At 47.6% G+C, this 18,270-nt stretch overlaps 1 long non-coding RNA gene across 1 annotated transcript; it reads right to left on the bottom strand.

Moving 5' to 3' along the window:
• Positions 1 to 6,111: 6,111 nt before the first annotated feature.
• On the bottom strand, positions 6,112 to 13,530 carry LOC142923407 (uncharacterized). The gene is made up of 4 exons (XR_012940747.1): positions 13,391 to 13,530; positions 11,042 to 11,158; positions 6,675 to 6,819; positions 6,112 to 6,307 (listed from the first exon to the last, which is right to left on the bottom strand). It is a non-coding gene; the product is annotated as an uncharacterized LOC142923407 (long non-coding RNA).
• Between the last annotated feature and the right edge of the window lie 4,740 nt (positions 13,531 to 18,270).

The following is an 18,270-nucleotide window of genomic DNA, read 5'->3' as shown; positions in this document are numbered from 1 at the left end:
ACGTTTCTTATGGGATTTAATAAGCGACAACATTTTGACCCCAAACCGAGAGGATTCTGGGATGTTTGTGGTTTTTTGGTAATAACTCTGGAAGGAAACGTCGCAGACCCAGCAAGGTGGTACTCGTACTGCTCGCCTCATCGAGAGGAATCCAAATATATGAGTGGTTACGCTATGGGATATGAAGTGGACGAGCGACCAATAAAACAACATGTATTATGGGGTAGAATGCTTTTTGCTATTCACAAAATAAAACAAAAGCAGTCATGCAAACATCGAATTTAACACAGAACAGCAAAACCAGTTGCACCATTCAATTCCGCTCGTCCAGGCGGGGAGAATTCAATCACATTTATTCGATGCGACGTTTCTTATGGGATTTAATAAGCGACAACATTTTGACCCCAAACCGAGAGGATTCTGGGATGTTTGTGGTTTTTTGGTAATAACTCTGGAAGGAAACGTCGCAGACCCATCAAGGTGGTACTCGTACTGCTCGCCTCATCGAGAGGAATCCAAATATATGAGTGGTTACGCTATGGGATATGAAATGGATGAGCGACCAATAAAACAACATGTATTATGGGGTTGAATGCTTTTTGCTATTCACAAAATAAAACAAAAGCAATCATGCAAACATCGAATTTAACACAGCACAGCAAAACCAGTTGCACCATTCAATTCCGCTCGTCCAGGCGGGGAGAATTCAATCACATTTATTCGATGCGACGTTTCTTATGGGATTTAATAAGCGACAACATTTTGACCCCAAACCGAGAGGATTCTGGGATGTTTGTGGTTTTTTGGTAATAACTCTGGAAGGAAACGTCGCAGACCCATCAAGGTGGTACTCGTACTGCTCGCCTCATCGAGAGGAATCCAAATATATGAGTGGTTACGCTATGGGATATGAAGTGGACGAGCGACCAATAAAACAACATGTATTATGGGGTTGAATGCTTTTTGCTATTCACAAAATAAAACAAAAGCAGTCATGCAAACATCGAATTTAACACAGCACAGCAAAACCAGTTGCACCATTCAATTCCGCTCGTCCAGGCGGGGAGAATTCAATCACATTTATTCGATGCGACGTTTCTTATGGGATTTAATAAGCGACAATATTTTGACCCCAAACCGAGAGGATTCTGGGATGTTTGTGGTTTTTTGGTAATAACTCTGGAAGGAAACGTCGCAGACCCATCAAGGTGGTACTCGTACTGCTCGCCTCATCGAGAGGAATCCAAATATATGAGTGGTTACGCTATGGGATATGAAATGGACGAGCGACCAATAAAACAACATGTATTATGGGGTTGAATGCTTTTTGCTATTCACAAAATAAAACAAAAGCAGTCATGCAAACATCGAATTTAACACAGCACAGCAAAACCAGTTGCACCATTCAATTCTGCTCGTCCAGGTGGGGAGAATTCAATCACATTTATTCGATGCGACGTTTCTTATGGGATTTAATAAGCGACAACATTTTGACCCCAAACCGAGAGGATTCTGGGATGTTTGTGGTTTTTTGGTAATAACTCTGGAAGGAAACGTCGCAGACCCATCAAGGTGGTACTCGTACTGCTCGCCTCATCGAGAGGAATCCAAATATATGAGTGGTTACGCTATGGGATATGAAATGGACGAGCGACCAATAAAACAACATGTATTATGGGGTTGAATGCTTTTTGCTATTCACAAAATAAAACAAAAGCAGTCATGCAAACATCGAATTTAACACAGCACAGCAAAACCAGTTGCACCATTCAATTCCGCTCGTCCAGGCGGGGAGAATTCAATCACATTTATTCGATGCGACGTTTCTTAAGGGATTTAATAAGCGACAATATTTTGACCCCAAACCGAGAGGATTCTGGGATGTTTGTGGTTTTTTGGTAATAACTCTGGAAGGAAACGTCGCAGACCCATCAAGGTGGTACTCGTACTGCTCGCCTCATCGAGAGGAATCCAAATATATGAGTGGTTACGCTATGGGATATGAAATGGACGAGCGACCAATAAAACAACATGTATTATGGGGTTGAATGCTTTTTGCTATTCACAAAATAAAACAAAAGCAGTCATGCAAACATCGAATTTAACACAGCACAGCAAAACCAGTTGCACCATTCAATTCCGCTCGTCCAGGCGGGGAGAATTCAATCACATTTATTCGATGCGACGTTTCTTATGGGATTTAATAAGCGACAACATTTTGACCCCAAACCGAGAGGATTCTGGGATGTTTGTGGTTTTTTGGTAATAACTCTGGAAGGAAACGTCGCAGACCCATCAAGGTGGTACTCGTACTGCTCGCCTCATCGAGAGGAATCCAAATATATGAGTGGTTACGCTATGGGATATGAAATGGACGAGCGACCAATAAAACAACATGTATTATGGGGTTGAATGCTTTTTGCTATTCACAAAATAAAACAAAAGCAGTCAAGCAAACATCGAATTTAACACAGCACAGCAAAACCAGTTGCACCATTCAATTCCGCTCGTCCAGGCGGGGAGAATTCAATCACATTTATTCGATGCGACGTTTCTTATGGGATTTAATAAGCGACAACATTTTGACCCCAAACCGAGAGGATTCTGGGATGTTTGTGGTTTTTTGGTAATAACTCTGGAAGGAAATGTCGCAGACCCATCAAGGTGGTACTCGTACTGCTCGCCTCATCGAGAGGAATCCAAATATATGAGTGGTTACGCTATAGGATAAGAAATGGACGAGCGACCAATAAAGCAACATGTATTATGGGGTTGAATGCTTTTTGCTATTCACAAAATAAAACAAAAGCAGTCATGCAAACATCGAATTTAACACAGCACAGCAAAACCAGTTGCACCATTCAATTCCGCTCGTCCAGGCGGGGAGAATTCAATCACATTTATTCGATGCGACGTTTCTTATGGGATTTAATAAGCGACAACATTTTGACCCCAAACCGAGAGGATTCTGGGATGTTTGTGGTTTTTTGGTAATAACTCTGGAAGGAAACGTCGCAGACCCATCAAGGTGGTACTCGTACTGCTCGCCTCATCGAGAGGAATCCAAATATATGAGTGGTTACGCTATGGGATAAGAAATGGACGAGCGACCAATAAAACAACATGTATTATGGGGTTGAATGCTTTTTGCTATTCACAAAATAAAACAAAAGCAGTCATGCAAACATCGAATTTAACACAGCACAGCAAAACCAGTTGCACCATTCAATTCCGCTCGTCCAGGCGGGGAGAATTCAGTCACATTTATTCGATGCGACGTTTCTTATGGGATTTAATAAAAGACAACATTTTGACCCCAAACCGAGAGGATTCTGGGATGTTTGTGGTGTTTTGGTAATAACTCTGGAAGGAAACGTCGCAGACCCATCAAGGTGGTACTCGTACTGCTCGCCTCATCGAGAGGAATCCAAATATATGAGTGGTTACGCTATGGGATATGAAATGGACGAGCGACCAATAAAACAACATGTATTATGGGGTTGAATGCTTTTTGCTATTCACAAAATAAAACAAAAGCAGTCATGCAAACATCGAATTTAACACAGCACAGCAAAACCAGTTGCACCATTCAATTCTGCTCGTCCAGGCAGGGAGAATTCAATCACATTTATTCGATGCGACGTTTCTTATGGGATTTAATAAGCGACAACATTTTGACCCCAAACCGAGAGGATTCTGGGATGTTTGTGGTTTATTGGTAATAACTCTGGAAGGAAACGTCGCAGACCCATCAAAGGTGGTACTCGTACTGCTCGCCTCATCGAGAGGAATCCAAATATATGAGTGGTTACGCTATGGGATATGAAATGGACGAGCGACCAATAAAACAACATGTATTATGGGGTTGAATGCTTTTTGCTATTCACAAAATAAAACAAAAGCAGTCATGCAAACATCGAATTTAACACAGCACAGCAAAACCAGTTGCACCATTCAATTCCGCTCGTCCAGGCGGGGAGAATTCAATCACATTTATTCGATGCGACGTTTCTTATGGGATTTAATAAGCGACAATATTTTGACCCCAAACCGAGAGGATTCTGGGATGTTTGTGGTTTTTTTGGTAATAACTCTGGAAGGAAACGTCGCAGCCCCATCAAGGTGGTACTCGTACTGCCCGCCTCATCGAGAGGAATCCAAATATATGAGTGGTTACGCTATGGGATATGAAATGGACGAGCGACCAATAAAACAACATGTATTATGGGGTTGAATGCTTTTTGCTATTCACAAAATAAAACAAAAGCAGTCATGCAAACATCGAATTTAACACAGCACAGCAAAATCAGTTGCACCATTCAATTCCGCTCGTCCAGACGGGAAGAATTCAATCACATTTATTCGATGCGACGTTTCTTATGCGATTTAATAAGCGACAACATTTTGACCCCAAACCGAGAGGATTCTGGGATGTTTGTGGTTTTTTGGTGATAACTCTGGAAGGAAACGTCGCAGACCCATCAAGGTGGTACTCGTACTGCTCGCCTCATCGAGAGGAATCCAAATATATGAGTGGTTACGCTATGGGATATGAAATGGACGAGCGACCAATAAAACAACATGTATTATGGGGTTGAATGCTTTTTGCTATTCACAAAATAAAACAAAAGCAGTCATGCAAACATCGAATTTAACACAGCACAGCAAAACCAGTTGCACCATTCAATTCCGCTCGTCCAGGCGGGGAGAATTCAATCACATTTATTCGATGCGACGTTTCTTATGGGATTTAATAAGCGACAATATTTTGACCCCAAACCGAGAGGATTCTGGGATGTTTGTGGTTTTTTTGGTAATAACTCTGGAAGGAAACGTCGCAGCCCCATCAAGGTGGTACTCGTACTGCCCGCCTCATCGAGAGGAATCCAAATATATGAGTGGTTACGCTATGGGATATGAAATGGACGAGCGACCAATAAAACAACATGTATTATGGGGTTGAATGCTTTTTTCTATTCACAAAATAAAACAAAAGCAGTCATGCAAACATCGAATTTAACACAGCACAGCAAAATCAGTTGCACCATTCAATTCCGCTCGTCCAGACGGGAAGAATTCAATCACATTTATTCGATGCGACGTTTCTTATGCGATTTAATAAGCGACAACATTTTGACCCCAAACCGAGAGGATTCTGGGATGTTTGTGGTTTTTTGGTGATAACTCTGGAAGGAAACGTCGCAGACCCATCAAGGTGGTACTCGTACTGCTCGCCTCATCGAGAGGAATCCAAATATATGAGTGGTTAAGCTATGGGATATGAAATGGACGAGCGACCAATAAAACAATATGTATTATGGGGTTGAATGCTTTTTGCTATTCACAAAATAAAACAAAAGCAGTCATGCAAATATCTGATTTAACACAGCACAGCAAAATCAGTTGCACCATTCAATTCCGCTCGTCCAGACGGGGAGAATTCAATCACATTTATTCGATGCGACGTTTCTTATGGGATTTAATAAGCGACAATATTTTGACCCCAAACCGAGAGGATTCTGGGATGTTTGTGGTTTTTTGGTAATAACTCTGGAAGGAAACGTCGCAGACCCATCAAGGTGGTACTCGTACTGCTCGCCTCATCGAGAGGAATCCAAATATATGAGTGGTTACGCTATGGGATATGAAATGGACGAGCGACCAATAAAACAACATGTATTATGGGGTTGAATGCTTTTTGCTATTCACAAAATAAAACAAAAGCAGTCATGCAAACATCGAAGGACAGGTGGGAAAGTTCTACCCTTTATGATGTGGACCAGACAGCACTTAAAGGGTACTCAGAAGATGCTCTGTTATATTAGTTTCAGTGGGCCATTCTCTAGCACAAGGCTTGCATCATCATCACCACCCATCAACATTGCCAGCCATCTAAAACACACTCACACACCCACACACTCACCATGATACTCACACACTCACCCTCAAAAACACGCCCCAACCATCCTACTCTCACACACGTCATGAAAGTCACACATGCACCATTACTCACACACAAGCCTACAAACTCACAATGACAACAGCCGTAATTTTCCACTACATGACGGTGATGTCATCACAACAACCCAGGTGCCATGGGTTGATTGCTGTGCCAGGCTAGGTGCAGGAGGAGGTCACGGAACAGAGCCAGGTGCCATGGGTTGACTGCTGTGCCAGGCTAGGTGCAAGAGGAGGTCATGGGACAGATACTGATGCTATGGGTTGCCTGCTGTGCGACAATCCCACTTGGGCGACAGCCAAGGCCAAAGGTCAGAGTGCAGCCATAAAACTCCTGAACCTGCACCACCTAGAGAGAAGGGGACATGGAGACATGGGGAGAGAGAGGAGGGAGGGAGACACGGGGAGAGAGAGGAGGGAGGGAGACATGGGGAGATAGAGGAGGGAGACACGGGGAGAGAGAGGAGAGAGACACGGGGAGAGAGAGGAGGGAGACACGGGGAGAGAGTGGAGGGAGACACGGGGAGAGAGAGGAGGGAGACACGGGGAGAGAGAGGAGGGAGACACGGGGAGAGAGGGGAGGGAGACACGGGGAGAGAGAGGAGGGAGACACGGGGGGAGTGAGACAAAGGAGGCACCTGTGGGCCAGATGCCTCCTTTGTCTCCCCCCCCACCACCGCCACTGCTGATGTGTCCACACCGCGCTTGGTTCACACCTTCTGGCTGAGTCGACGTAGAGGAGGCCCAGCCAACGAGCCACCACTTCAGAAGCTCGCGAGCCACCGACGGTGACCGTGAGAGGGAATCCAAATCAGCCTCTCGCCACCCACAATGCACAGCGCAGCCTCCACTCGCCCCGGCCTCAGCGGAAGTAGCAGCGGGGGGAGGCGAGGGGGGTGTGGTGGGTGTGGGGGGTGAGGGGGGTGTGGGGGGGAGGGGGGACATGGGGGGTGGCGCAGGGGGAGTTATGGGGTTGAGGCGTTATGCATAATAAAGGTTTATTTGGGTTAGTCTCCAACACACCGATGTGCCAAAGTAGAAACTAATTGGCACTTTTGTTCACGTGACAAACTTTATTAATTGGCTGTGTCGGGTGGTGACGGGTTTTAAGACATTTATATTTACACGATCTTACCGCAAAAAAAAAACATGGGATTGGAGAGTTGGGGGTTTAGAGGGTTATGGGTTTAGTGTAATAAAGGTTTGAGGGTTAGGGGTTTTTTAGGGTTTGGGTTGTAGGGGTATAGGGGTTTAAACGGTTAGGAGATTAGAGGGTTAGGTGTTTAGAGGGTTTGGGTTTTAGGGTTTTTAGAGGGTTAGAGGTTTAGAAGGTTGGGGTTTAGAAGGTTAGGTGTTTAGAGGGTTAGGGGTTAGTTAGATTTTGAGATGGTTGGGGTTTAGATGGGTTCGGATTTAGGTTAGGGATTAGGGTTGTAGAATGTTAAGGTTTCGAGGTTTACAGGGTTAAGGGTTCTGAAGGTTACACTTTAAAAGGACATAGGTTTCGAGGGTTAGGGTTTTAGAGGGTTTGGTTTTTAAGGATTTAGAAAGTTGGGGGCTCAAAGAGTTAGGGGTTTGGGTTCAGAGGGTTAGGGGGTTAGAGGCATAGGGGTTTAGAGGGTGAGGAGTTTAGAAGGTGAGGGGTTTAAGGGTTAAGGGGATTAGAAAGTTAGGGTGTTAAGGGTGAAGGAGATTAGAGGGTTATGGTTTTCGGAGTATAGGGGTTTAGAGGGTTAGGGGTATAGAGGCTTAGGTGTTTATAGAGTTAGGGTTTTAGGAATCTATGGGTCTGTGATTAACACGAACCCTATGGGAGACCCAATGATTAACACTGAACCCTATGTGAGCCCCAGTGATTAACACTGAACTCTATGGGAGACCCAGTAAATAACAATGAACCCTATGGAAGACCCAGTAACACTCAACCCTATGGAATGCCCAGTGAGTAACACTGAACTCTATGGGAGACCCAGTGAGTAACACTGAACCCGATGGGAGACCCAGTGATTAATACTGAACCCTATGGGAGACCCAGTAATTAACACTGAACCCTATGGGAGACCCAGTGAGTAACACTGAAACCTATTGGAGCCCCAGTGATTAACACCAAACCCTATGGGAGACCCAGTGATTAACACTCAATCATATGGGAGACCCAGTGAGTAACACTGAACTCTATGGGAGACCCAGTGAGTAACACGAACCCTATGGGAGACCCATTGATTAACATGCAACCCTATGGGAGACCCAGTGAGCAACACTGAACCCTATGGGAGATCCAGTGATTAACACTTAACCCTATTGGAGCCCCAATGAGTAACACTGAACTCTAAGGAAGTCCCAGTTATTAACACCGAACTCTATGGAAGCCCCAGTGAGTAACACTGAACTCTAAAGCAACCCACTCCCGAGTGTGCTGATTCGGTCTCAATAGGTGCTCGCTAACAGCACATTCCCCAACAGTCTCTTCAGGCTAAAAGGGAATCTCAAACAGGGAATGTATTTGTCTTTGTGTGAGAGTGAGTCAGAGTAAGTTTGTGCGAGGGTGAGTTTGTGAGGGTGAGTGAGTTTGTGCGAGGGTGAGTTTGTGAAAGTGAGTTTGTGAGAGTGAGTGAGCTTGTGAGAGTGAGTGAGTTTGTGAGGGTGAGTGAGTTTGTGAGAGCGAGTGAGTTTGTGAGAGTAAGTGAGCTTGTGAGAGTGAGTGAGTTTTTGAAAGCGAGTGAGCTTGTGAGAGAGAGTGAGCTTGTGAGAGTAAGTGAGCTTATGAGAGCGAGTGAGTTTGTGAGAACGAGTGAGTTTGGGAGAGCGAGTGAGCTTGTGAGAGCGAGTGAGTGTGTGAGAGTGAGTGAGCATGTGGGAGTGAGTGAGTTTGTGAGAGTGAGTGAGCTTGTGAGAGTGAGTTTGTGAGTGTAAGCTTGTGAGTGTGAGTGAGCTTGTGAGTGTGAGTGAGCATGTGGGAGTGAGTAAGTTTGTGAGAGAGAGCTTGTGAGAGTGAGTGAGCTTGTTAGAGTTAGTTTGTGAGGGTGAGTGAGTTTGTGAGAGTGAGGGAGATTATGAGAGTGAGTTTGTGAGAGCGAGCTTGTGGGAGTGAGTAAGCTTGTGAGAGAGTGATTGAGATTGTGAGAGTGAGTGAGTTTGTGAGAGTGAGTGAGCTTGTGAGAGTGAGTGAGCTTGTGAGAGTGAGTGTGTAGTATAGCGATTAGTGTGCTGCGCTACGAACTTGGCGACCCAGGTTTGATTCCCTCTAATGGTCAACACTGGTGACGATTATCTGAACCAGGCATCCCGTAGGTCAACACAGCCTCAAATGAGTGCCTGCTGAGGTGCACACACCTCACCAGGCACTCATTTGAGGCTGTGTTGACCTACGGCCAACTTCATCTCCCTAGTGGTGATGTGCACACACCTCACCACTAGGGAGACAAAGTTGGCCGTGCCTGTTGCTGGCCACCCACCCCCTCGTGTTCCATGCTGGCTTTCATAGGTGCTTGCTAACAGCATTTGCCCCAACGGTCTGTTATGGCTATACGGGGGATCTTTATCTTTGTGGGTGTTTTTGTGTGTGCGTTTGTGGGTGGGTGAATTATTTGAGTAGATGAGTGGGTGACCAAGTGAGAATTGGTGGATGAGAGAGTCTGTGAGTGAGTGAATCTGTGAGTGGTTGAGCGAGTGGATGAGTGAGTAGGTGAGTGAGTAGGTGAGGGAGTGGGTTAGTGAGTGTGTACATTTGTGTGTGAGTGGGTGAGTAGGTGAGAGAGTGGATGATTTGATAAATGAGTGGGTGGGTGAGTGCATTTCTGAGTGAGTTAGTGAGTGGGTCAGTGAGTGGATAATTGAGTGGGTGAGTGGGTGAGTGAGTTTCTGAGTGATTGGGTGGATGGGTGAGTAGTTGAGTGAGTGGATACGTGATTGAGTGAATGAATAAGATAATCATTGGCGAAGTAGCTGAATGAGGAAGTGACGGAAGGAATAAATGTGAAAATGTGGGTGAGTGAGTGACTAATTGAGCAAGTAGATGAGCGCATTTGTGAGTAAGTAAATGAGCAGGTTATTGATTGAGTGGATGAGTGAGTGGGTGAGTGACTGATGGAGTGAGTGGGTGAGTGAGTGAGTGATGAAATTATTGGGAGGGTGAGTGGGTGAGTGATATTCTGAGATCGTGGTTAAGAGAGTGGATGCTTGAATGAGTGGAAGAGTGGATAGGTAAGTGGGTGAGTGTGTGGGTGAGTAGGTGAATGAGTTTCTGAATGAGTGGCTGAGTAAATGGGTTGTTGAATGAGTGAGTAGTTGAGTGAGTGGATGAGTGAATGGATGAAATGATTGAGTGGATGGGTTAATGGTTGCGAGTGAGTCGGTGGGTGGATGAATGAGTTTCGGAGTGAGTGGATGAGTGAGTGAGTGAGTCTGCAAGTGAGCGAGTTGGTCAGTGAGTGGCTGAGCGAGTGAATGAGTAAGTAGGTCAGTGAGTGGGTGCGGATAAGTGAGGTAGTTTTTAAGTAAGTGGGTCGGTGGTTGAGTGAGTTTCTGAATAAGTTAGTGGGTGAGAGCTTCTTAGTGAGTCTGTGAGCGATTGAGTCTGTGAGTGAGCGAGTCTATCAGAGAGGGAGTCTGTGAGCGAGTAAGTAAGTGGGTGAATTTGTGTGCACATGGGGAAGTGGGCGAGTGAGTGCACGAGTGGGTGAATTATTTTGTGAGTCAGTTTCTGAGCGTGTGACTGGGTGAGTTTATGAGTGATTATGTGAGTGGATGCACGAGTGGGTGAGCAAGTGGGTGGGTAAATGGGTGAGAGAGTTCTTGAGTGAGTGGCTGAGTAGGTGAGGGATTGGGTGAGCGAGTAAGCCTGTGAGTCGTTGAGTGGATGAGTGCACGAGTGGATGAGTCTGTGCGAGTCTATGGGTCTTTGTGCAAGAATATTGTCTGTGTTTCGATGGGTCTTTGTTTGAGTTAATTGGTTTCTGTGTAAGTCTATGGGTCTGTGTGAGTCTATGGATCTATGTGCGAGTCTTTAGGTCTCTGTGTGGTGCACATAGCCTGGCATGTGAGTAGGGGGTACTGTAACCCTGTGTGTATGTGGGTGGGATACCGTAACCCTGTGCGAGGGGATCTTTCCACCCTGGGGCAGAGGGAGGATCATGAAGGTGGACCTGGAAGCGCTCGGCTTGGGAGACGAACCTTCCTCCTCCTGCTTCTTGTTATTGTGCTGGGGGGTAGGGGGTGTGGAGAGGGAGGAAGGAGGAAGAGAGGAAACTAAACTATTTATATTTTACCAGGTGAGGCCCACCGAGCTACACAGCTCTTCTTCAGAAGAGAAAAGGCCAAAAATTATTGGTCAACGAAGTGGCTTATCATCACGTCGACACTTATAGAAACCAAACACTCTGAACGCGACCACAGGGAGAGAGAGACATGCAAACTTAAAATATATAGCAGGTGTGAGGGTAGGGATCGAACCCACGACCTCCTGTATTACAGGCGAGGTAGTTACGGGAGAAAGGAGAGGGATAGAGGCAGGGAAAGAGAGGGAGGTAGAGGGGGTGAGGTAGAGGGGGTGGGGAGAGTGGGGGGAGAGGAAGAGGAAGGAAGAGTGGGTAGTGGGTAAAGGGAGGGGGGGGGGGAATTAAGTCAAACTCACAGTATTGCTTGCACTCACCATGATACAAGCACCATCAAACTCACACTGTCACATACCATCACTCACATCCTCACCACGAAACTCACACACCCACACACACTCACCCTCATAAGCACACCATTACCATCCAACTCGCACACACGACATGATAGTCACACACTCAATCACAATTACTTACACACAAGCCCACCAACTCACAACGACAATGGCCACCATTCGCCACTACGTGGCGGTAATGTCATCACAACAAACCAGGTGCCATGGGTTGACTGCTGTGCCAGACTAGGTGCAGGAGCAGGAGTACACGGGATAGACCCAAGTACCATGGGTTGACTGCTAAGCCATGCTGGATGCAGGAGGACACGGGACAGACCCAGGTGCCATGGGTTGACTGCTGTACCAGGCTAGGTGCAGGAGGAGGTCACAGGACAGATCCGGGTGCCACAGGTTGACTGCTGTTCCAGGCTAGGCACAGGAGGAGGTCACGGGACAGATCCTGATGCTATGGGTTGACTGCTGTGTGACAAATCCACTCGAGTGACAGCCAAGGTCAAAGGTTGGAGTGCAGCCAGTAAACTCCTGACCCCTGAACCTGGACCACCCAGAAATTAGAGGGGGATGGAGACACGGGGAGAGAGAGGAGGGAGACACGGGGAGAGAGAGCAGAGGTAGGAGGAGAGCGCGTGCAGGAAGCGAGAGCTCCTCTCGAGATGCAGGAGGTAAAGATGGCCCAGAATCAACGACGACTGCAAGGTATGCTGGGAGGCAAGGTCATGTGACCAATGCGACACAGGGGCGGCAGTGCTGGCTGGAGCCATCGCTGTTGGAGCCGCATGGGCAGAGGACCCAGAACGCATCCTTCATCCCAGCACCTGCACCAACCACAATCACCATCACAACTATAACCAAAACAACCATAAAATAACCACAACTAAAACCACACCTCCAATTAGCACGGTTGGCTGGGTAGGGTGCGATAGAAGTTCAAAATACATACAACTACCAAAACAACCATCATAACCACCTACACCACAACTATGACCATTACAACCACCACCTACACAATTATAACAAATATAACCACAAAGACCACAACCGCACATTTAACCACAACCTACACAACCACAATTATAACCACAACCAAAACCACAAGCACCACAACCAGAGCCTCAATTACCATAACAATCAATATAACCACCTACAACACAACTGTAACCTCAACCACCACCACAACCACCATCATAACCATCACAACCACCACCATAACCAAACAACAAAAATATTAACGCAGATACTACACAACCACTGCATGAAGGGTCTTTATCCCTCTGTGGGTGGGTGGGTGAGTGGCTGAGTGGGTGGGTGAGTGGATGGCTGAGTGAGTGGGTGGCTGAGTGAGTGGGTGGGTGAGTGAGTGGCTGAGTGAGTGGGTGGCTGAGTGAGTGGCTGAGTGTGAAATGGACTCGAACCTGCACCTCTGCATTGCAAGTCCAGTGAGCTCACGGCCCGCGTGTGGAGGCGTAAAGTGTGGCTACGCCCAGCGTGGAAGGGGAGACCAAATACTCCACATCGCGGCCTCTAGTGGAGACCATTTCTGCCACGACAACAAATCCGTCCCTCCAGAGATACAAAAAAACTAAATTTAACTCATCCCATCAGCCGCAATCTGGCAGTGCCTCTCCTCATCATCAGCAGCAGGGCCGTGAACTCAGCAGGCGCCTAGCGCGTGACGGCTGTGGGCCAGGCGCCTCCTCTGCCTCCCCCTCCCCCGCACCACCGCCACTGCTGCTGTGTCCACACCGTGCAAGCTTCTCGCCTTCTTCGGGCTGAGTCGACGTAGAGGTGGCCCAGCCAGCGAGCCGCCGCTTCAGAAGCTCGCGAGCCACCGACGGTGGCCGTGAGCGGGAATCCAAATCGGCCGCTCGCCACCCACAATGCACAGCGCCAGCCTCCACTCGCCCCGGCCTCAGCGGAAGAAGCAGCGGGGGGAGGGGCGGGGAGAGGGGGCGGGGTGAGGGGGGTAAAGGGGTGGGGCGAGGGGGTGTGGCCATGGGGGGGAGGAGCTCCGGTGGGGGGAGGGGCTCAGGGCTGTTTACGTCGCGGTGGGCGTGGTCACATGGTACCGCCCCCTCGTCTCGAGCCACGCGCTTCCTCCTGGCAGTTTGTCCGTTAGAGAGGCGGGGAGAGCATCTGGCGAAGGTGAGGAGCGGTGAGGTGGTGTGAGTCTGTGTGTGTGTGTGAGTCTGTGTGTGTGTGTGAGTCTGTGTGTGTGTGTGAGTCTGTGTGTGTGTGTGAGTCTGTGTGTGTCTGTGTGTGTGTGAGTCTGTGTGTGTGTGTGAGTCTGTGTGTGTGTGAGTCTGTGTGTGTGTGAGTCTGTGTGTGTGTAGTGGTTAACGCGCCGCGCTATGAACCCGGTGACCCCGAGTTGGATTCCCGCTCAAGGCCAACACCGGTGACGATTATGTGAACCGATCCTGGGCCTCCCCTAGGTCGACTCAGCCTCAAATGAGTACCTGGTGTGGTGTGTAAACGTCGCCACTAGGGAGACAAAGGCGGCCGGGCGTTGTGTTGGCCACCCACGCCCTCGTGTGCCGTTCTGGCCTTCATAGGTACTGCTGGCTAACAGCACTTGCCCCAACAGTCTATTTCATCTATAAGGGGGATCTTTATCTTTGTTGCTAGTGGTGTTGTTGGTGGTGTTGATGGTGGTGGTGTTGATGGTGGTTGTGTTGGTGGTGGTGGTGTTGTTGGTGGTGTTCTTGGTGGTGTTGGTAGTCGAGTTGGTGGTGGTGTTGTTGATGGTGGTGTTGTTGGTGTTGATGGTGGTGGTGTTGGTGGTGGAGGTGGTGTTGTTGGTGGTTTTGATGGTGGTGGTGTTGGTGGTGGTGTTGTTGGTGGTGGTTTTGGTGGTCGTGGTGGTGTTCGTGGTGTTGGTGGTATTGATTGTGGTGTTGTTGGTGGTTGTGTTGGTGGTGTTGATGGTGGTGGTGTTGGTGGTTTTGGTGATCGTATTGGTGGTGTTGTTGATGGTGGTGTTGATGGGGGTGGTGTTGATGGAGGTGGTGTTGATTGGGGTGGTGTTGTTGATGGGGGTGGTGTTGGTATTGTTGGTGGTGTTAGTGATGTTTTTGGTGATGGTGTTGATGGTGGTAATATTCTTGTTGGTGGTGGTGCTGGTGTTGTTGGTGGTGGTGTTAGTGGTGGTTCCTACGATCCGTCATGGCTTTAAACAGGCTGGATTGTGTGAGGGGCTCACAAATCCTTGAAAGATCTGGACACTTTCCCACCAGTAAGCTCCTCCGGCAGGCAAGGCTGCGTTGGCTGGGTCTTGTAGCCCGAATATTCAAGCAGTTTTTTTGGCCGCATAAAGGTGGCTAAACGGGCATGACATGGGCTGTCGAAAATATGCACTGATGCTGTCTGGGAGGATGTGGAGCTGAGTGGACTTGCAGAAGAGTGGTATCAGCGGTGTAAATAGCATCCTTCACGAGGAAGCTCGTGAAGGATGCTACTGGGCAGTTGGAGGCAGTCGCCCTCCAACAACAACTGAGGGCAGAGGAGTGACGCTCACAACGAGTGGCGGATAAAATTCAGCAAGTTGGCACAGTTTGGGATACAGCTGGTGTATCTACCAGTCATCTCAGCCAACCTTTGGAACCTGGGTCTATCCCGTGACGTCTTGACAGCCTTCGGCACTTGACGTGGCCTAAAAGTGCACCTGGCCCGGCACAGGCGCCGTGGTGACATTACCGCTACTTTGTGGCGAATGTCGGTTGTTGTTATTTTTGTGTTTCGTGTTGTGAGTAAGTGGTGATGATGTGAGTCTGCGTTGATGATGTGGGTTCATGGTGAGGATGTGAGTCCTCGTGTTGAGATCTGGGTGCCGTCACGCCCCCTCGACTATTTGTGATCCTCGCCTTCGTCTCCTGCTCCGCATGCAGAGACCCGGACTGTGCGAGAGACGCTGCGAGTTCTGTGCACCCTGCTCTGCAAGTTGCCACCATGGAGGTACGTGTGGCTCCTCCACTCGTGTGGTGAAGTATGGACGGACGTGAGCTCTCCACTTTGCGTGTGGCTACCTGTCACCTATCCATATACCTGAGTGTGCATCTGGTTGCCTGCCTGAGTGTGTGTGCATCTATCAGAGTATCTCCCCCGAGATCCTGTCTGTGTACCTGCCTGTCTACACGTGAATAATCTACAGTACGTTTATCTATCCACTACTGGATGAAGGCCTCCTTCCCTGAGACCCTGCTACCACCCCTCATGATCCTGGGATTGAATAATCCACTAAGCGCCGATTTTGTCGCTCCATCTTTCCGGCAGCGGTCCTCTCAGACATGCTCCGATACTTGGCTGCAGCTCCGTTATTGTTCTTGACCATCGGCCATCGTTGTTCCTCCTGGCCGTGGCATTTCCTGGTCCAGGCCCACTTCTCTTAACAGTTTAAAGGATGCCATTCACCTGCGTGTGTCCTCTAAATCCACACGCGTCTCATTGTAAATGCAAGTGTGACATCAGATATCGGCCAAATATCCCAACGCTGAGAACTGACAACATCTTAGCAGGACCCTCCTGATTGTGGAGCCCAGGATCTCAGAGATCCTGGCTCAGTGCTCGCCTCCTGCGCTTTCCCCAACATCTTGCTAAAGCTTACGTGGTGGACCTTTGTCTTTGTGTGCGTGTAGATGAGCCGAGCTGGAGAGGCGAGGAGTAAGGGCGAATCTTGCACCACGTGGAGTGCGCTGTCCCCAGAGGGCACCGCCTCCGCCTGCAGCAAATCACCGCAAGGTAAGAACGGTAATGAGGGATGTAACAGAGGGCCATGGTGAATGCTGTAACATCACGATGGCCATGTTGTATGGTGGATGTCACAGTGGCCATGATGCAGTGGAGATTTCATAGCGGCCATGATGCATGGGTGATATCCAGGTGGCCAAGTTGCATGGAGGACTTCATGCTGGCCGTGTTGCATTGGGGACTTAATGGTAGCCATGTTGCATGGGGGACTGCATCATGGTGGCCATGTTGCATGGGGATAATTATGCGTGCTCTGGCCTCAGCACATCACGCGCTTTCAGATGCGCTTCCGATATTAGGAAGCCACTGTAGCTGTTCACTTTTAAATCATCTAGATTGAAAACTACTTTCTTTAGAACTTCTTTTCATGTGTAGTTTATTGTCCTTCCCCCGAGTATCCATTTGCCACCATTGGCTACGTACGGTGCAAAAGAAGTTCAACATACATACAGACATAACGGTATTGGCCAAAACATCCCAATCCTGAAATATTTTCCTACAAATTGCTCAAATTTGGGATCACACGGCTGTTGTTGTTCTTCTCATGTCTGCAGAAATCATGGCTCTCTTTGGCCCTCACTTGACCAACCGTGAGAAGCTGGAACTCGCAGCCATGCAGGAAGTGTGGTACTTTGCACTCTACAACAAATCTGCTGGATGCAACAATGGTGGATACGACGACTACAAACGAAATTACATTCTGGTGAGGCTCGCCACAAAACACCAACTGTGGGGGCGGTCACAGGGTCCATCAGTAGCGGGGTTTGCGGCTTCTTGTTATTGCACCTGAAGTACCAACCAGGGCTATCACACACACACACCAATGCACTTCAGAATCAGAATTTGTATTTCCGAGTATAGCCCATTGTGCCAAGAAGCTCTTTTTTTAAGGGTGACTGAGCCAGCAGACATCAGAATATTCCACAATGACAGATTTTAATAAAACTTAATAATTACAGAAAATATTTTATAAAATTACATTCTCACTTAAATCTTGACTTAAAGCTTTCATGACTAGCAGGAATTCGTATTATTTGGGTCTTTCAGTAAAGTCACGTAGATAGGTTCAAAGAAAATAACAAGAAACAAAAACTATGACGTTTCGATCACAGGAAAAGGGGGGTTAGCTTCCAAAGGCAAACTGTTTATGAGGGTTTAAAATGGGCGTAGCCCAAATGTCAGCAGCCAATATTAATTCAAGTGGTGGGCAGCCAACTCGGTAGGATCTGAAACACGGAATGGACCGATTCCTCGGCCGTGGCTGATCATTGTTTTAATGCGGTGGGCTCACACAAAATGTATTTCTCCAATACGAAGGTATTTTGCAAGCCCACTGGCTATCAACAAAGATTCGTTCATGAAGCCATCCATATACAGTATATAGACACAGACACAATTTCAACCGAGATGGATACAAACTGAGCAATCATTGGAATGATGTTATCAACCAGTTTAAGTCATAACTGGCTATGATCTTCCCATCCTACCACCTTCTGATGTTAGTTGTGCTTTATGCCCATTTCGAACTTGCGCTTTCACAGGATTCACAGGAACACAGCCACTTCGTGCGCCAACCCCTCGGTTGCGGCTCTGCAATCTTCAATTAACATGCTCATCTCTAATTAACATGCTAATCTCTCATTGACATGCTAATTTTCACCTGGCAGCCCTTTGATTTGTTTTAGTTTTTGTTATTTTCTTTGAATCTATCTACGTAACTTTACCAAAAGACCCAAATAATATACATTCTCACTTCTTAAACTTTGTGATTTGAATTATATTCACTTTAAATTATTGTACCTTTTGTGCAGTTCCAGCATGAGCACCTCCACTACCGCTATGAGGTGCTGAAGAAGATTGGAAAAGGAGGTCAAGGCCAG

Source organism: Petromyzon marinus, unplaced genomic scaffold (genome assembly GCF_048934315.1).
Source record: "Petromyzon marinus isolate PM22_M1 ecotype Great Lakes invasive population unplaced genomic scaffold, UKy_Petmar_22M1.pri1.0 PM_Scaffold_49, whole genome shotgun sequence".
NCBI lineage: Eukaryota > Metazoa > Chordata > Hyperoartia > Petromyzontiformes > Petromyzontidae > Petromyzon > Petromyzon marinus.
The sequence above is the reverse complement of the archived record's forward strand: the minus strand, read 5'-3'. Positions and strand labels throughout refer to the sequence as shown.